The sequence below is a fragment of the Camellia sinensis genome, chromosome 2 (genome assembly GCF_055761805.1).
Source record: "Camellia sinensis isolate YWXY chromosome 2, ASM5576180v1, whole genome shotgun sequence".
NCBI classification, from domain to species: Eukaryota; Viridiplantae; Streptophyta; class Magnoliopsida; order Ericales; family Theaceae; genus Camellia; species Camellia sinensis.
This window is the reverse complement of record NC_138962.1, coordinates 208145993-208162627: the sequence shown is the minus strand read 5'-3', so window position 1 is coordinate 208162627 and position 16635 is coordinate 208145993. Positions and strand designations below refer to the sequence as shown.

General features: G+C 37.3%; 2 long non-coding RNA genes across 2 annotated transcripts; one reads left to right on the top strand and one right to left on the bottom strand.

Moving 5' to 3' along the window:
• Nucleotides 1–7169: 7169 nt before the first annotated feature.
• On the top strand, nt 7170–7672 carry LOC145820576 (uncharacterized). The gene is made up of 3 exons (XR_014362390.1): nt 7170–7251; nt 7382–7464; nt 7586–7672. It is a non-coding gene; the product is annotated as an uncharacterized LOC145820576 (long non-coding RNA).
• A 497-nt stretch (nt 7673–8169) lies between these two features.
• On the bottom strand, nt 8170–12786 carry LOC114296747 (uncharacterized). Its single transcript, XR_014362391.1, has 4 exons — nt 12593–12786; nt 9334–9398; nt 8746–8842; nt 8170–8237 (listed from the first exon to the last, which is right to left on the bottom strand). It is a non-coding gene; the product is annotated as an uncharacterized LOC114296747 (long non-coding RNA).
• Between the last annotated feature and the right edge of the window lie 3849 nt (nt 12787–16635).

Below are 16635 nucleotides of genomic sequence, written 5' to 3'. Positions count from 1 at the left end.
TGAGATGCACCCGTATCAATCAAAACATTAGCAACCGAGTTGCAAAACAAGAAAGTACCTCTCACAACAGATGGAGCCGGTACAAGATCCTGCGCGGTAACAGCATACACGCGCCCAGATGACCTCTGATCAACCTGCTCACCCCTAGGAGCATAAGATTGTTGCACCGACTGGGACGATGAAGCCCCCTGATTGGCCCTCGAGGCCTGACCCGATTGAGCTGGCTGCTGACCCTGAATCTGCCTCAAACCAGATGCACCAGGTGTGCCACCCAACTGCGGGCAATACCTCTTCATATACCCTGGCTGACCACACTGATAACACGAGAGTGGCTGGCCTCTCCCCTGACTCTGGCTCTGAGATCGAGCCGAAGATGATGCTGCTCTCTGCACTCCTCCCCTCTGAGGACAAACTGGAGACTTGTGGCCCAGCTGGCCACACTTGAAACAGGTAATGTCTCCCTGACTGCCTTTCCCCGAACTAGCACTCGGCACAGGAAAAGTCGATCTAGAAAAGCTACTCTGAGACTGCTGAAGATTAAAACTCTTCTGTCTCCTACCATCACTCTGACCATCCTGACTCCTCTTAAAGCCCTTCTGTCCTTCCTCCTCCTCCTGCATCATGATCTCCATATGGGCTGCAGCATCAACCATACGCCCATAATCCCGAATCATAGTTCCCCCAACTCGCAGCTTGAGGCCACGCCTCAACTTCCTCTCAAACTCAATACAACGGCGTTCCTCAGACGCCACCAATTCAGGTGCAAACCTGGATAAACTAGTAAATGCAGCCTCAAACTCGGCCACTGAAGAACTCGACTGCTTAAGCTGGCAGAACTGGTCTCTCAGCTTCTCCCTAACTGCTGGAGATAAGAACTTCTCCTGGAAAGCATTCACAAAAGCCTCCCATGTACCTCCTATACGACCTTTAGTGAACTTCCACCACTGACCCGCATCCCCCTTCAACTGGAAAGATGCCAAGGTCACCTTCAACCCCTCGTCTTCGATGCCAAGCATCTCAAACGTCTTCGTTGTCTGTTCGAGCCATTCATCTGCCTTAAGCGGCTCTTTAGGATCACCCACAAATTCATCCGGATTAGACCGGAAGAACTCCCTCTTCAGAAAGGAGGGTCCTGCATCTGTAACGACATCCCGAGCTTGATTCTCAGCTCTGAGAATGCCTACTGACTCCCTGAATGCCCCTGCTATCTCTCGGGCTAGAGCGCCCATAGCCTGCTGGCCTACTGGCTCGGCCACATTGGCCTGGCCAACTCCCTCCTGAACTGCTGGAATCTCCTCTGGCACAGGCACCTCCTGCCTACCCGGCCTACCACGCCTACCGCGTCCTCGTCCTCGTCCTGACATACTAATAAAGGAAACAAAGACGTTAGCACATTATTAAATGTGCCGAAACTAAACACTCGCGTCCTAATGCATGGGACAGCAATAATTCATTTCACGTAAGCACATAATCACATAAGCACCTACGAATTTCATTCCTGAATAATGATAGTCCCAATGCGTTGCTATAGTTCCGGTTGGAAGCAGCAGTGATCAGGTGCCTTTCCAACAAGACTACTAGAAACTCAAGGGTCAAATCACCATCCTAGAAACTACATTCCATACCCACATAGTCACATAAACATGTTATCACGTAAGCATATAACATTACACTAAGTCTCTATCAAACGAGACGAACCCATTGTGATACTAATCACTTCCCACGTACCCAAAGTATTCAAACCCGGTACGCTCTGATACCAAGTTGTAACGCCCTCAAAATAAACCCATTATATGTATATCATTGACATGCATTATTTAAAGAAAACAATTTATTCATTCATTCATCAGAGTATTACTAAATAAAAACATTACATGTAACATCAAATTAAATGCCCTATGGGCTTACATCTTTCCAAGCCATCACTTGGACACAAAATATGAGTTCTAACTCAAATACAAATAAAGCCTTAGGCTTGATTATTCATCAAATAAAAGCAAACAACTAAAGCTAGTCTTCAAAATCCAAATCCTTCCAAGCTAAGTCCTGGAAGGTAGCTTATCACCTGGACCTGAAAATGATGTTCCCATAAGGGTGAGCCACAGCCCAGTAGAAATATACTAAACCAAATATAAGCATTGAATAAAGCATTAGTATTTAATAGATGGTTAACCAAGATAATCAATTACATTACTATCCAGTCTCATGACACTAATGTCTAAAACACGTTTTACTTTCCAACATTATCAATCTGGCTCAGAACCTGGCCAAACTTACAACAGTGAACTATATAAATCATATTCACATTCTTCCAATGTCAACAAACAATTGAGACTCAGGCTCAAATCAAAACACTTCATACTTCCAGTTTGATACACATTTTAGTGCTGTATCAATTAAACACTTCAATAAAAATAAGCACACATAAAAGTGATGCTAATGGAGTCCATCCCCTATCTCCTCCCAAACAAAATCCGGTTTAGAGGTCCATCCCCTATCTTCCCCTAAACCGTGGAGTACATCCCCTATCTCCTCCCACACAAAACAATGTATGCATACACATAACATATACAACACACAATCAATACACATAATGTCTGTATTAATTCAGCAGTCAATATTGATGACTTAATCAATGATTAGTTTTAGTTATCCCTAATCCACATGCAGTGTCTACAACAAGCATGACTATCCTCCACCGATAGCCCACAACAGTTATTTCTAGATTTGGAAATAAATATACCATCAATTCAATAGGCGAGTGATTTACATTATCCAACTACACCATTTAACCAATAACTTTCCCAATTTCATGAATTTAACCAAATTCCCCAATTCCCTTAAATTAATTATACAAATTAATTAATTAACACAACTAGGGTTTATCCCAAAATTATCAAAGTAACCCCAACATATCATTATACCAAAACTTAGAACAAAACTTATAAATTGGAGTAGGAAATCCCTACCTCGAAGAAAATAACCCGAATGGAGAAGACGGAAGATGAAGACCAAAGACCCACGTGCTCCAAATCCCAAGTTTCTCAGATTAAAACAAAGCTCTCGCGACGCTCTACCTTTCTTCCAAAGGAACTAGGGTAGAAGACCACCGGAAATAGATCAAATCTTGGAGAGAAGGTAAGAGTAGAGAGAGAAACTCTCAAGGGGCGGTTTTTAAAAGTTAAGAGATGAAAAGTAGGTCAAAAAGTGATCAGAAAAGTGAAATCACGGACTGATGTAGTCGACTCTACGCTCGAGCGTAGAAATCCCCGCTCGAGCGTAAGACACAGAATCATGCTCGAGCGTGAAGAAAGCCGCTCGAGCGTCGATTGCACCCTTCCAGAAGTTTTGCAGGCGCTGCACCCGCTCGAGCGTCAAACTCCCCGCTCGAGCGGAGGAGCAAAAACAAGGGATCACGCTCGAGCGTAAAAACTACCGCTCGAGCGGAAGAACTGCAGAGCAAAATACTGGGAGATGGAAAATCCCGCTCGAGCGTCAAAACTCCCGCTCGAGCGGAGGAGCAACAACGAAGGGCCCGCTCGAGCGTTAAAACCTACGCTCGAGCGTGAAGGCCAAAATCTGGGCATCACCTATTGGCATCAAAATTCAACCAACCTGTACCAGACCCGTCCAACACAACCTTTACTTCAAATACAAAGAGATTAAAGGACAACAACAACCAATAAATAATGACAGGAGCTACGGAGCCTAAGTCCGGATACAATAATCTAAAGAGAAAAGACCGGGGTCGCTATACACAGTCATCAAAATAGTATAAATAACCATTACAAATTGTCACCCATACCTTGGTTTTCATCCTTAGCGGTGGTTGTGAGCAACGTCCCCTTGAACCTTCCCTTTAGAAACGTACCATCCAAAAATAGAAGCAGACGGAAACTATTGAACCCATCGATGCATGCACGAAAAGTTATAAAATACCTCACAAACCTCCCAGTTTGCTGATCAAAATCCAAATTAATGTAGCTATGTGGGTTATTTTCCATAACAGCATTACTATACCACCTAAGTTGGTCGAACGACATAGCATAGTTGCCAAATACTTCACTTCTTGCTTTTTCCACCCCTAACCAAGCAACCTGATAACTAATATCTAGCCCATAACCATTCTTCATGTTGAACACCACATCCGTCGGCAGTGTGAGTGGTTGTTCACGCATACGTCCTGCGATCACATTGGACACCAAATCTGACCCAGTCTGTGGGTTCTGGTATGTTCGTACAGCAGCCCCATAGGAATGTACACTAATAAATCTCTTCAAACACAGAAAACCATTCGAAGGAGACAATCGCAGGTGGACCTACCACCCGCACACAATTGACGTTACAAATTTGCATACAGCAGTAACACGTACAGCGTCGTTTTTTGACATACTTGAACTGAAGCCCACATTCCACGACATACTTGCACAGTACCATCTGGAATTCATGTGCACCGCCCCAAAAAAATTAGCCGACATGTGTAATACCGAATGCCCACCCAACAAACAAGATCGTCTTCATTCTATAGGGACAATATGATGCCAACAAATCCGTTTGGTCTTCCATATCGGCCGTCCGCAGATCCATGGTCTCACACTCTCCATCATCATGTGACACTATCACACCACATTGACTACCCGACCCATTACCCCGCATTTGAATTAGTGCATCAATATGGTCAAGCCTGAACGACTTTGCAAGTAACAACATGTTTCACACATCATCGTCGTAGTCAAACTTAAACTTATTGTATCCTAGAATAGTGAACAATAAATAAACCAATTCCTGCTCCATGAGATCAAACTTGTCACAAATGGCATCAATCAATTGTTTAAAAGTGAATGTTTGATGCATGCGGAACACTGTGTTCGTCTGGCCGAACGTACATAACAACAACACTGCAAACTCCATACCTGCCAAATAACATGCAATAACAAACACATTACATCCAAAAAATTAAAAAACCGTACTAATGTACATTTTACATCTACGTTACAATAACTGACCACCACCCAGTCACAATGCAAGAAAGTACATTGTCATATGTTAAAAATTACCTTTTTCATTACAACAACACTTCTAACTCCTCCAGAAATTAAACAGATTGCCAAAATAACATATGGAAATTGAGAAACTAAATATGGGCAACATAAAATTGGTAACAAAAAAAGAAAAAAGAAAAAAGAAAAAAAAAGAGCACAACCCAAATAGGTATTTAAGCATACAAAATTAAATATATATGTATATAGAGGGAAGTAGAACAGATGCCACTACAAGAATTAACACTTTTGGCAACAAAAAAATTGGTCGCTAAAAGTCAATTTTTGGTCGGCAAAAGTTATCCGCGACCAATTTTTTTGGTCGCTACTTTGGTCGCCAATTGAGGGTCGGCAAAAGTAATTCGCGACCAAAATTGTGGTTGGTCGGCAAAAGTTGGATTTCGCGACTAAATTTTTGGTCGCTAAATATTTAATTACCGCGACTAATTTATTTTGTCGGCAAAACACTTTGGTCGCGAAAAGTGATATTTTCCCGACCATAAAGTTTGGTCGCCAATTATCACATTCAACGACCAAAAAGTTTGGTCGCCAATTGTGACATTTCGCGACCAGAAATTTTGGTCGCCAATCGTGACATCCGCGACCAAAAAATTTTGGTCGCCAATCGTGACATTCCGCGACCAAAAATTTTGGTCGTCAATTGTGACATTCCACGACCAAAAAAGGTTTTGGTCGCCATTTGTTACTTTCCGCGACCAAAACTTTTGGTCGGCAAAAGTGAGTTTCCACGACCAAGAGCTGTTTTGGTCGGCAATAGATGTATTTTTTGCGACCAAAACTCTTGGTCGGCAATTGTCATTTTTTGCGAAAAAAAATAATTTATTTGTCGCAACTAATAAATTGGCCGCCAAAGCAAGAAAACAATACACTTGTAATTCCTAATAATTCATTCAATCCATAATAAACCTATAATTTTAAAGCATTATTCAAATTAACCGAATCATTAACATTCGACACAATACATAATTCATTAACATTCGACACAATACAACTATTCTAAGTTTTCATTCACAAGTCACATCCATCTAGCATAACAAATCGAAACATAACTATTTGTTATCCATGCGCAGCTATCAACAAATAAAACTACTAATATTTGTTATCCATACACATCCATCCAAAAATATTTAATCCTTCAACAACACAGCTTAATCCACTAAGTTGCCTTGATAGCCAATCAAAAAGATCCTTGCGCCCTTCCGTGCCAAGCTTCGCATCCATCAAAGCAGTAGTGATGTCAAGCACCTAATAAAGAAACATAATTGGAAAATTTATCAAAGAAGCATGATAAATATATAAAATTATTTACAAAATATGACAGTATACCCTGCAAGAAACAACTACGCAATATTAAAGTCAAATTTAAAGGACATAGAATACAAAGTTAGAAGGAAATTTAGGTTTAGAGCAAACAGCCTTGCTAGACTTCTCAACTGCAAGTCCCATTGCAGATGCCACAGCCACTGCTGGAAATTGAAGTTTTAGAGGCGTTTAAAAAACGCCGCTATAGGTCTTAAAAACACCGTTAAATCCTTTTGTGACGTTTAGCACCAAACGCCGAAGATGCGGCCGTCACTATAACTCTATGACGTTTTAGAAACGTCGCTGTATGACTATAGGCGGCGTTTTTAAAACGCCGCTAAAGGTTCTAGTCAAGGTCACATGACGTCACCATGCTGTTTAGCGACGTTTTTAAAACGCCGTCGTATCTCCTTTTCCCAAAAAATCTGAAGGTCAGATGTTGTTTTAGATCTTATTGCAGGTGCATCTTATTATCATTCTTCACTGTTCCTTTCTTCCCTGTTTGTGTTTATTTTTATATTGGGTCAATGTATTCCTGTGCATTTTCATGGTAGCTTCTCTTCCATGAATTTCTCTACAAATATCAATGTTAAATTTATGTTATTTGGGAAACTTCATTTTTATCAGAGGAATCTGGTTGTTAAATGATTGAACAACCAGAAGCAATTCTTCAATTTTTGCATTAGTGCTTTTTCTCAAGTATTTTACGTTGTGCAACTGGCACTTGTGTATCCTTATTTGCTATCATGTTTGATGCATGTCTAATGACATGGATTCAATATGTTTAAATGTATCTTATTTTTCAACAGGATGCCTCCAAAGGCTACTTGATGCTTCTTCTTCAAACTGCAACTTCTGGTGATAGTGGCAATGGTGAAGCAATTCAAAGGTTATCTTTTATCTTGCTTTGGATTCAGCAATCTTTTCTGATAATTTGATTCACTTACTTAAGTTCAGATGACTCATTGTTTTATTCAAATTATTTATTGCCTTCATTAATGTATACATTTGATTTGCAGCAATCGAGATCTTTCTATGATCCTTGATGGACTCTTGAAAACAAAATCACGAATGGTTTTGGTTGATATAATCAACACGAATGGTAGTGTTTTCTATATATATATATTTTGATTCATGCAATTTTCTGCTTTTCTGTCATGGATGTAATTAAACTATGGTTTGGACACCCTTTTCATGTAAATGACTTCTGATTTGCTTTCTAGGTTTGCAGATGCTACACAACATAATGAAGCAGTACCGAAGGGACTTCAATAAGATTCCAATTCTTCGAAAGCTTCTTAAGGTATGTGCATTTGCAAAGCTTATAATCCTGTGGCTACTGGTTTTTCATGTTCTGAAAATAAACAACTCAATTGGATATAATTTTGGAATTTGGCACAGCAAGATGTCATATTGGCTGTGTCAACGTGTGGAAGTTTAGGTCTTGGAAAGGCTTCCGTTGGGATGAATTTGGAGAATCACCAAACTAGATGTGACTGCAGTGAGTTGTTGAAAATAAGAGAATGAAATTGTCTATCATCTTGAGAGAGTTTTGTTGGTTTTTGTTGGGATTAATACCAGCATAAATAAGTTATATAGTTTTTGATTTCTTTTTCTGAAGTTCAACCAATTCTTAAATGGGTTCACAGTAAATGAGCCATAATTATTTCCTACTTTGTTTTCAAATTGCAATTGAATAGCTACAATTGGAACCTATTAGCAATCTGGAAGAAAATGCAGCAACTTCTTTATGATTTTCTGTGCAAGTTTTAGAGTACCTGGCTGTGAGGGAGATACTTACATTGGAAAATAGATTTACACCATAATTATGCCGACGATTCAGCTCTAACAACACATAAGCAAGCACTGTGGAATCTGCACAGAGGGGAGGAACAATATGAAATGCGAGGGGGAAACAATCGTGTTCATAGCTTTTGCCTGTAATCAGTCAGATAGAGATGTGACTAAAAATGCAACAGCATAACCTAACATATCCACACACCAAAAAAACATAGCAGATAACCTCTGCTCCTGCAATGAGAACCCACATGTAGGTACCTCTTTCCACAGACTCTCTCTCCAAAAATCACACATCAGAAAGATGGCAACATAGCATTTAAATTTAATCTCTTATGCATGAAATGGGTGAGGAAACAAATGAAACTACACTTGCTTCTCTCTGTTTTTTATTCAATTACATCGACATCGAAACTGCAGTGTTTTTTCTGAACTAGAAACATCTGAGAGCATAAACCAAAGGAAAAAATCAACCTGACATTCTACAGAAAAAATTAATAAAAAACACTGCATACTTGCCATCAACTCCAAGGAAAATTAATAAAAAACCTGCATACTAGCCATTAATTAGAAAAAATTAATCAACCTGACATTCACTTCCTTTGGTTTTTTCTGGAAACTTGACATACTGTCATACTTGCCATCAACTCCAAGGAGTTCATTTTCTCCCTGCTAAAGATAACCTGAATAACCCAATTTTTGTCAACTGTTGAGAGACTAAATTATAAGGAAAAAAGTTAATCTCAAAAAGAAAAAGAAAAAAAAATACAAAAGATTGCTATCAATTCATCACATTATGCACTATAACTTCAAATTAAAAAAAACAATGTTAAAGGATCTAAAAAATCCAGATTAAAATTACACGTATATAGCAAACCAAGCAATGAAGGAACACTTAATTAGGCATGTATTTATGTAAATAAAAAGCAAGAGAATAAAGAGTGAGCATAAACAGCAGATATGAGATTTGCTATCTGAATAAGAACCTCCATGATCTGCAAAATTGTGGGGGAGAAGAGTCAAAGAAAATTCAGGGTACAATATGAGATTTTACTACTGAATCTGATCTAACCATATGTTAATGTTCAATCATCATATATTTTGCTGAAATTTTAAAAAGTAAAGAATTAGATTTAGGCATGCATGCTAAAAAACAAGTGGCCAAAAAAGTTACCCAGAATGCATTGGATGCCTTGCCAAGTATGCAGTACTGATAGCTTCTCTATCATTTTCAGAGACCTGCATTGTTTATCAAAACAAAAAAATATTTGAATTTAAGTGCTCTAATTGAGTTCAAAGGGGGATAGAATGCATTGAGAATAGACTAACAGAAGCAGCAATCAAGATCAGAATGACACATCATCCAAAAATCAGAAGTCATTAACATACAGAAACAACATCACCGTGCAGGGTTATAATTAAATCAGTCCTATCCTCAGGATCTTTTGCTACAAGCAAAGAGCATTTTGGATTAGCTACAAGGTCTTGCAAAAAACAGCGAGTATCAACTAATTAAGTAACTTTCCATAAACTAGAAGATCCTAAAAAAAAATTTAAATATAAAAAATGCTGCAAGTATTTCATAGCAAAGTTTTGAAGTCCTATGCTAATAAGGAAAAAGAATACAGACAGGACACCTGTGCTAACGAAAAATTAAGTGATTACAATATTCTGAATTTCAACTTATCGAGCTTATCACTAACATATAAGAAGGCACATTCAAAAAGACTCCAAACCAAACCAAACTAAACCATGTATCTTAATCAAGTAATGGTCGGCTACATGAATCCTTTTTCGCCATTCCGCCTTATTAAGGACTATATGCTCAATAAAACAACTTAAATTAAATAAATGCATATCAAGTTTATCACTAAAATATAAGAAGGTGCATTTAAAAATAACGAATTCAAAAATTAATTTACCTCCCAAGCATCACCAGAAAAACTAATCCTAATAACCAAAGTTTAAGAATTTTCTATTCCAAAGAGCATTCAGCATTACTTTTGCTGTCTCTTAACAAACAGCTAAACAGGAATTGAGTAGGAATATAAAATTTACAAGCTCCTGTAACTGTACAGCTAAACTTCGATTGTCATTCTACTTGTCCTTGTGAACGAAAGAGAGAGACAGTTCACAGTCGTGCACATCAAGGGATCTCTTTCGATGCCGCCATTTAGAACAATTTTCAAGATATATATATATATATATATATATATTATCCAATTAGTACACATATGATAACAAAATTCAAAATTTTGCCAACCTTGGTATGAACTGCCAAGCTGCTGATTGCTAATATTGGAGATCCATAGGCATCACAAGCGAAGTCAACCATTGAACCAGATGGATAACCCTCATACTTCTGCATGTTAAAAAGGAATTGCGATAATCTTTGAAAATAATGAATATAGCTGACTGAAAATAATGAAAATCAGTATTTCATTTTTATTTTTATTTTGGATGAGCAAGTAATAAGTATCTCACGACAATCAAATGGTTAATCAAATTCATAATTGGCAGGTTTTCTGATGTACATGGCAAAACTGAAAAGTCAAACTCAATATTCTCTAGTAAAAAAATAAAGAAAAGTACAAAAGACTTTGAAGGGAATTGAAACTTCAGAAAAAAACCAAAGCACTGTAAATTTATAGTTATCACAGCCAGGGCACAAGTCAGTAGACAGTGAACTTAAACTGCGTATACATTATTTGGATCCGACAACTTCGGACTCACTTTTTGTGTGTGTGTGTGTGTGTGTGTGTGTGCAAGAATTCATTTATGCTGTCATGGTTTATTTTTATTTTTAAAAAAACTTTGTTAGTACTTTACGCCAACATAATTTTCTCTGTGATTACTATGCATCAATTTGTCAATGCTCTATGCACAACATGAAACAGCAACATTCACTCCGAATGTTTTTTGTACCTGTGGAATTCCTTTGCATGCATTGGAAAACCTCTGCAGTTGTTGCTTGTCTGTTTTTTGTATCAAGACACTAAACAATACTACAATTATTTTTTTAAAACCTATATATATTATATACAATAATTATAATATATGCAAGCACTATTTTTTTCTCTCCGTATTTTTGAATTAGATTCGAAGAAAAAATGATGATCAAATATTTTAGCTCTGTATGTAAGAGAGAATATCATGTTTTAGTCCATTAACATGAAGTCGTAGAGTGGGTAGGTACAATATACATACGTATATTACAGCTTCATCATCTTCCATTGTAGACCATTGGAGTTCTCTAGTTCACTAGACTAACTATAATTTCAGTGCAACTATCAAATTACAAGTGAGCCATATGTCTTGATAATAAATGAGCTTATAAATGTGGCACTTTGGTAGTGACCCTTTTGGGGCATTGTTTCATCACATGAGTCTGCTCTTGAGGCGAGGTTCAACTGTAGACACTTATTCCTAATTCTCACAGCTTCAAAGGGGGGCAGTCAAAGCATGCAATACATGCCTTGACATTGAGATGTCAGGCATAAACATTAATAAGAAACTTTGGCCCCTGATTACTAGCTTAGAATTTTACATTATCCTTCTTTCTTTAGCATTGTTAATTTATTATTGAGAATTTCCCAATTATAATGCAATTTCTGTTGACTACTGGCTATTTTGGTTGAAATATAATATAAAAAAGTATGCCCAGTTAGTCTCTGTTAGATGGGGGTCTGGGAGAAGTAGATTATAATATCAGAATATAATAATTGAAAGAGAATATAGCTGTTTCTGTCTTAAGGAGATTCAAACTTGAGACTCTTTGTTGGGGGGAATGCGGCCTAAACCTTACGTTTATTAAGAATTTGTACCAATAGAATTATTGGCCATATATGACGTCAAGTAGTTACTACTAGCTACTATGCACAGAACATACAATTTTGAAATCAAACTTCATAAATGAAATGCTACAGAGAAGAATAACAATCCCTATTAAACAAGTTCCTACATCTGTCAGTTTTCTTTTTCTTTTTTTCCTTTTTTTTTTTTGTGTGTGTGTTTGTGGATAAGTTCTGTTTTTTGTTTTGTTCTGCTTATTTCCTTCCAATTTCTAAATTATTTTTAGTTCCAATTTCTAAATATAACGAAAGATAGATGGAAAAAAAAATCAAATTTAAGTCAATACCCAAATTAACCAATAGACAGACTGCTAATCACTACCGAGTTCTCCAATTAATGTTTATCATCTAAATAAACCAAAATATATTTTGATACATAGAAATTGACATAATGGTGAATGTATCCTCATATTTAGAAGCATTATAGACAAAAGAATATAGCTCCAGAAAAATAAGAGAAACCAAATTCAAGTAGATTCTCATCCGTATATTGAGTAAACAAATCTAAACAGAGTTGTTCAATACAAATCTAAACAAGATCAAAAACAGAACAAACATGTAAACAAATATATTAGAACTTACCTCCAATGAGAAAGTTAGGGTTTCTTTTCTCACAGGAGTTGATTTTTTCCGTCACTGTCGATCAACGATTGGATCATTCGAGAGCCTGAAAACAAAATAAGGATGCTTATTCAATTATTACATAGAGATACATATAAAAATTCATATATATACTTGTATAGAGAGATTTTTAGGAGAAAAAAATTATCCAAAAAAGATTAGTGTTATGTATCCTTGTGTCCAAAGGTTTATAAATTTGATGGATCCTTCACCAAGAGACCCCATTTCTGTCGAGTTCCATTAAACATACACCTATATCAACTAGAAAGATAGGAACCATGTAAGATGCACAAAGTGTGTCATGTAACAATGGATGTATTGATTTGTAAATGAAACTGAATAAAAATCCAAGTTATTCAGAATCATGCATCTAGAAGACAAGATGAAGAAAGGAAACATACTTAATATTCTACTAATTGCTCTTTTTATTAGGCAATGGCATTGTCAAATGAGAAAAAAGAACAAACCAAACGAAATAAGTACTTATATTCTGTTCCATTTTGATTGCGATCAGAAAAATGATACAAAGAAGCAATATAGAAATTCAACATCACAAAAGTCACTAAAAAATGAAAAAATTAGTTTGATATTATTGGCGATTAATTGATATTACCTTATGAAGATCCATTGGGCCCAATGGCCTTCAATCATCATTATCTAATTACACCTAGAACAAAAAAAAAAAAAAACTAAAATCAAAATTTACAAATAATTTTTTTTACAAGATTTAATACCTAATTTTTTTATTAAATAATGAAATCCCATTTTCTGATTTCCTGCATTTCTTATTCTACAAAACTAAAAGTGCCATTTTTCTTCAATCTCAATTAGCCATAAGCAATTTCCATTAGTCTATTGCTTTTGGAAAATTAGACAGAGCTCAATGGTTCAGGCCATCTCAAAACCCATGAAGGTCATAAGGAGAAAATAAAAACTATTGAAACTTGAAAGTGCAAGCCAATCATGTGGTTGGATGTCTCATGCAACATGACGCGAGACTTTATTGCTAAGAATAGGTTAGATAAGGGTTCCATTTCTCATCGATACATGGACACAAACAAAAATTGAAAAACCTAAACTTTACGCAGTCCCAAATATACCAAAAGTCAAAAATTTACAGAGAAGTGGCCATTTAAAACCTAAATTTAAAAATCACAACTCCTCAACCCAGAAACTCTCCAGATTAAATCTTCACCCCATATACCCAACAAATCATTCACAAAATGCCAACGTAATGATAAACCCCATAGAAAAAATGAGGCACACAAGTGTCCCATTCAAAAACAACTAATCATCCCAAAGCATCAAGAAATCTCAAACTCAAACAAGTATCAGAAAATAAAAATGCTCCGAAAGATCTGAGAACCATAGCCCTAATGTGAAACCTCAGAAAACTCATATCATTCATTTCAACAAAGAATCCCAAAAATGAACATCAAAACATTAAGCAGAGAGTGCACCTTCACTTCACAAAAACACCAAAACATGTAATTAATCAAAGTCGGAATACAAACCTTCGAATTCAAAGAAAACATTGGGTGGAGAATGCAATATCAAGAGAGATTGAAACCCTTCTCCTGTGGTTTTTCTCATTCGAACCCTCTCTCTTCTCCATCTCTTCTCGGTTTTGCTCTCTTCATCTCTTCTATAGCGATCCCGGGTTTACCCTTGTTGTACAGTGATACGGACATGTGTCCGTGGATGTTGGTAGTTGTTTATTATCTTGTTTACATCCTTTCTTACTTTGTATTTGAGTTATAGGATGTGTTGGGCGGGTTGGTTACAGGTTGGTTGAGTTTAGAAACCAAAACTAGTTGCCCAGATTTTTGGCCTGTCCGCTCGAGCGGAGGTGTTGGCGCTCGAGCGGGGAATACATCCATCCAGTATCTTGTTGTGCAGTGTTGTGAGCTCGAGCGTAGGGTTGGGAGCTCGAGCGGAGGCCTGGTTCTGCAAAAGTGCTGGGCGAGTGCATTCTGCGCTCGAGCGGGAGGTTGGCCGCTCGAGCGGAAGTCTGTGAGTGGACGCTCGAGCGGGGTGTTTTACGCTCGAGCGGAGACCTGGGTTAAAGTCCCGAAATTGTGACTTTTCAAATCACTTTTTCACTTTCTCTTCTCTCTCTTACTTTTCCCAAAACACCATTGTTGAGTCTTTCTCTCTAGATACTACCTTCTCTCTAGGTTTTGATCTAGTAGGAGTGATTTACTCACCTTTGGCCTTTACAAAAAAGTTGTTGATCGTCGAGGGCTTCATTTTAATCTAAAAATCTCGGGTTTTGGAGCACGTTGGGTTTTGTCGTCTTCTCCTTTGGGACTCCGAATTTGAAGTAGGGATAACCTACTCCTCTCTATGGGTTTTGTCTTTAAATTTTGGTATTTTGAGATGTTGGGCTTGGTTTGGTAAATTTGTGAAAGTTTGGGGCTTTTGTGTAATTTTACAAAAGTTGGGGTTTTATTCATAATAAACCTAGATGCATGTTTGGCATAGAAAATGGAATGATTGTTGAATCATTGATGAAAATGGGACCTAAGGGTTGAAATAGTAATTATGGAAAATGGCCTAATTACATTGTTTAATTAATTGGGATAATTAATTGGTGAGAAATGAGGAAATAAAATGTTGATTGAATATCCATTTGTGCATTTATTTTCTGTTTTAGAAATAACTGCTTTGGGCTATCGGTGGAGGATAGTCGAGATTGTTGTAGACAATGCATGATGATTAGGTAAACGGAAACTAATCAATGGAATGTGTCATGGAACTTGACGGTTGATAGAATACATTAATTGTGTGTATTGTGTGATTGTATATAGAACCAATGTGTTTATATACATTATGTGTAGAGGAGGAGATAGGGGATGTACTCCGCGGTTTAGGGGAAGATAGGGGATGTACCTCTAAACCGGATAGGTATTGGGAGGAGATAGGGGATGAACTCCGTAGACAGAGCTCATATGCTTGTCTAGAGAAGTGAAGATAGAGCTCATATGCTTATCTTTGTGAAGTGTGGATATAGCTTATATGCTTATCTGTGGATATTGTGGTTATACATATCTGTTGTAGAGTGTGGATACAGCTTGTATGCTTATCTGTGGATATTGTTGATATACATATCTGTTGAGAATGTGGATATAGCTTTTATGCTTATCTGAATGTGAGATATAGTTTTTATACATATCTGTGGAAATGATGATAGAGCTAGCATGCTTATTTGTTGAAAAAGGGAAAATGAAAAGTAATTGGGACTTGTAAGTCGTTGACATAAATATGTAATTTATGTGATTGTATCAGTGTTGACCAACTATCAATTGCTAACGTTTTAGTCATTGTCCATGGTTGGTTTAGTGTATTTCTACTGGGCTGTGGCTCACCCTATATGGGAATATCATTTTCAGGTGCAGGAAGCATGCCACCTCCAAGGACATAGCTGGGAGGCTAGTGGCGGGCATAGTTTTGTCGTTTTACTTTTGATGTATTACATGTAATTTCAAGCCAAGGGCTTAATGTGTAAACGAGTTAGAACTCTTTGTTGTAACCAAGTGTTAACTTGGAAAGCTGTAAGCCCGTAGGGCATTTTGTTATGAGGTTAACATGTAATACTTATGTCTTGGTATTCTAATGAATGAAAGGAATGCAGTTAGTTTAAATGTAAATGCATGTCTTATCTGATGGGTTTATTGTTACTTTTTGAGGGCGTTACAACTTGGTGTCAGAGCGTACCGGGTTCGAATACTTTGGGTACGTGGGAAGTGATTAGGATCACAATGGGTTTGTCTCGCTTGATAGAGACGTAGATGTAGTACCATATGCTATGTGTTTATTTGATAACATGCTTATGTGACTATGTGGGTATGGGATTTAATTTCTAGGATGTTGATTGGATCCTTGAGTTTCTGGGAGTCTTGTTGGAAAAGCACTTGATCAACGCTGTTTCTAACCGGAACTCTAGTAACGCCTCGGGACTATCATTATCCGGAAATGAAATTCGTAAGTGCTTATGTGTTTAT